At 43.9% G+C, this 4,000-nt stretch overlaps 1 pseudogene across 1 annotated transcript in view; it reads left to right on the top strand.

Moving 5' to 3' along the window:
- Positions 1-1,844: 1,844 nt before the first annotated feature.
- The window catches only part of LOC103271145, a 4,001-nt pseudogene continuing 1,845 nt past the window's right edge, over positions 1,845-4,000 (top strand). The window contains exons 1-2 of the transcript XR_002482574.1: positions 1,845-1,848; positions 1,910-1,918. The product of XR_002482574.1 is annotated as a 40S ribosomal protein S24 pseudogene (transcript). The remainder of the gene's footprint in view (positions 1,849-1,909; positions 1,919-4,000) is intronic.

Raw genomic sequence — 4,000 nt, 5'->3', positions numbered from 1 at the left:
CCAACTCAAAAAAAAAAAAAATAAAAAAAAAAATAAAATAAAATTGAACAATGACCGTCTTTTCTCACTCTTCAGGAAAAAATCAATGACAGAATTTTCTACATTTATCAGAATTTACCAGAATCTACCAGATTTACCAGAATTTTCTAGATTTATCATCAATTAGATTTTTCTGGTTTTGATTTTTTTTTTTTTAGGTGGAGTCTCACTCTGTCACCCAGGCTGGAGTACAGTGGCATGCTCACGACCACTGTAGCCTCAACCTGTTGGGCTCAGGCAATCCTTCCACTTCAGCCTTCCAAGTAGCTGGAACTGTAGGCACGAGCCACGACACCCAGCTAATTTTTTCATTTATTGTAAAGACGAGGTCTCATCAAGTTGCCCAGGCTGGTCTTGAGCCCTTAGTTTCAGGCCATCTTCTCGCCTCAACCTTGCAAAGTGCTGGGATTACAGGTTTGAGCTACTGCGCCCAACCTAGATTTTTCTTAAATATTGACATGGAATTCACCTCACTGTAACATAATTATGTGAGTCAGATAAGATCTAATTAAAAATTATTAAGTATTTCATTTTTTTAAAATTAGTCTTTCACATCATTTCTCAAAGAGCACCAAGTATGTACCAGGCAAGATGCTGAGTGCTGAGGACATGCATAGCAATGGGGTTGGGGATCTGTGTCCCAACGTCTCACTGGCTGGTGAGAGAGAGTCAATATGAGGGTAGATAGGCGGACAAACTGTTGCAATAAAGTTAAAATTAAGTCAGAGACACTGATACCTGTATAAAGGTCTTACCTGGACACCAAAGAGGAAGAGTTGTCTACTTCCTGAGGGGAGAGGATGAACTCAGATAAAATGACTTCAGGGAAAACAATGATACCAAGGCCAATTCTTGGAAAATGTGAGAAGGACAGTGTTCACCCACTTCCCCATTTCATGAGTTCACTTTGGAGAGGTTAGTTCTTGGATTCACCAAGTGAGATATTCTCGAACAGGCTTCAAACTGTAGATTTAGTTTTAAAATTCAAAGCCACACATGATGGCTCATGCCTGTAATTCCAGCACTTCAGGAGGCTGAGGTGGGAGGATTGCTTGCGCCCAGGAGTTGGAGACCAGGGCAAGACCTTGTCTCTACAAAAAATAAAAAATTAGTCGGGCATGGTGGCTCATGCCTATAGTTCCAGACAGAGGAAGGAGGATAGCTTGAGCCCGGGAGTTTGAGGCTGGGATGAGCTGTGATTGTGCCATTGCACTCCAGCCTGGGTGACAGAGTGAGACCCAACTCAGCTTGCGCCTGTAATGCCAGTACTTTGGGAGGCCGAGGCAAGAGGATTGCCTGAGCCCGGGGGTTCAAGACCAACCTGGGCAACATGGTGAGACCTCGTCTCTACAATAAATCAAAAAATTCGCTGGGCGTAGTGGTGCACGCTTGTGGCTCCAGCTACTTGGAAAACTGAGGCAGAAGGTTCCCCTGAGCCCAGCAGGTCGAGGCTGCGGTGGCCATAAGTACGTCACTGTACTCCAGCCTGGGTGACAGAGTGAGATTACAGTTCAAAAACATAAAAAGTTAAAATTCAAGATTTCTTAAGTAGAAATCCCATTTCCAGAGAGCCTAGCAGTCTGAGTTACAGCCAGACTGTAACAGAGAGTGGACGGAGGATTAATTAAGGCAGTTGGGTTTGAAACGACAAATGAATCTGACATATCAACATGACATAGGTGTGTGAGCCCAACACTAATTAGCAATAAAAAAAATACTTATCTTCTAAATACACAAAGCTCATATTTTCAGTGACAACTCATTCTACTCCTAATCCCCACCCAAACATGTAGGTCAAAGGACGCGTGGGTCAAATGGGTGCTTTTGCTCCCTAGATCGGCAAAGGCTTTGCTAACCAGCCATGAGTGAGGGGAAGAGAGTCTGCCTGAGCCGGTTTGGGGAAAATGCTTGTTTGCCAACAGGCAGATAAACCCTAAGGACCACCTCTCCACCTCTTCCTTAATCCCTCCTTTGGAGACCAATGCATTTGTACTCAGTCTGGATTGAACTAAACAGACCTGCTTCTGGGAAACGGGCTGAGGGAGGCCCAACTCTGGATCGACCCAGTCTATTAACGAATTATTCAGAGGCTCCTCAGTGTCACTGTGAGGTACTGTGTGGGTTCCACCTCAGAGAGGCCTTCCCTTCCTACATCACTCTCAACAAAAAACCCCCCACACATATTCTTTGCTCCTGATCCTATTTTATTTTTCTCTGTAGCGTTGATCATTTCCTAACTTTGTAGTGTAAATGTATGTTTTTGTTTTTGTTTTTGTTTTTTTTCTTTTTCTTTTTTTTTTGAGTTGGAGTCTCACTCTGTCGCCCAGACTGGAGTGCAGTGGCCGCTCCCGGCCACCGCAGCCTCAACATGCTGGGCGCCAGCGATCCTCCTGCCTCAGCCTTCCAAGTAGCTGGAACTACAGGCGCGCGCTACCACGCCCGGCTAATTTTTTATTTATTGTAGAGATGAGGTCTCGCCAAGTTGCCCAGGCAGGTCTTGAACCCGCGGGCTCAGGCAATCCACTCACCTCAGCCTCCCAAGGCACAGGATTACAGGCTGAGCCACCGAGCCTGGCTATGTTTTTTATTTCTATCTCCTCCACTACTATGAAAGCTCACTATGACAGAGACTTTGAGAGTTTTATTTAATTCTGTTGATCCAGGGCATAGAATAATCTCTGGCACATGGTATGCCCTCAATAAACACTTGTAAAATGAGCCAGTGAATGAATGCTATAAGGCTGAGACTGAATACAGTCCCCTCAATGTTGAAAATTAAGTACAATGATGACCTTCCAAAGAAGGTTTTCCAGGCAGGATCCACCCCTCATTGTGTGAAGAGATACTAGCTGGTGGCTAAAGCCTCAGATAAACATAAAAATTAAATAGAATTTTAGCTCTCAGAGAGGCTTAGAAGAGTGTCCTATAAATAGGGAGGAGGAAGGAGCTTGGGAGGGCAGGGATGACTCAGTGAACCTTGTCAGGACATGATTTTCAACTTTCCACCCACAGACACTTTGGGTTGGCTAGAGAATTATGCTAAATCCCAAGAATCTGTGCCTGCAAAGTGGTTGCTGTTCTTTTTTTTTTTTTTTTTCTCGATTCCTCTCTTACTTCCCTTTTTCTCTATACCACTAGTGGGTTCCCCTTCCGGCATCATTTCTCCTTCCCTTTCCTACAGGCCTTGGGTCTTAATTGGCCATTGAGAATCAACTCTAGGGGCAAGGTATATGACGTAGGGTAAGCCAGTCAGCCTATTTCTTCACCCCCACCCCCAACAGAGATTGGTTTAGGCCAGTCTTCAAGGAAAATTGCTGGGGACTTCTGAAAGAAACATTTTCTGTTTCTTTGAGTGACATCCTTTGTCAACAGATATGAATGGGGAAGCATGTAGCCCAGGAGTCATGGGCAGCCATCTTGTGACCCTGAGATGAGCAAGTCTTGGGATAAAGCAGAATCACAGAGGCAGAGACGAGAGAAGGAAGTAAACTGGATCTTGGGGGGTGTGATCTTCCTGAGCTAATAGGAAGCCTGCCCTAGCTCTGGGTTTTTCTGTAGATGCGAGTCAATATATTCCATTTATTGTAACTCAGTTTGCGCTGTTGTTGAAACTGAAAACTGCCTAACTGATACATTCATTCTGATTCTTTTTCCCAGTTTAAGGTGAATCGGGGGAGTTTGCCTTAATCAATGAACTCAGGGGAAGATAAATATTGTTTGAGTTTCTCAGCTTTTAATGTGGATAAACTATTTTAATTTTTATTACTTATTTGGGATAAAATATTGTGCACTTACATATTTTGCAGTCAGAAGGAGATCTGGATCTTTGAAACTAAAATACTTGGCCGGGCATAGTGGTTTATGCCTATAATCCCAGTACCTGAGGTGGGAGGATTGCTTAAGGTCAGGAGTTCAAGACCAGCCTAGACGAGATCGCATCTCTACAAAAAAAAAAAAAAAA

This window comes from Carlito syrichta, unplaced genomic scaffold (genome assembly GCF_000164805.1).
Source record: "Carlito syrichta isolate Samal-C Ts95f unplaced genomic scaffold, Tarsius_syrichta-2.0.1 Scaffold311324, whole genome shotgun sequence".
In the NCBI taxonomy this organism is placed as follows: Eukaryota; Metazoa; Chordata; class Mammalia; order Primates; family Tarsiidae; genus Carlito; species Carlito syrichta.
The sequence above is the reverse complement of the archived record's forward strand: the minus strand, read 5'-3'. Positions and strand labels throughout refer to the sequence as shown.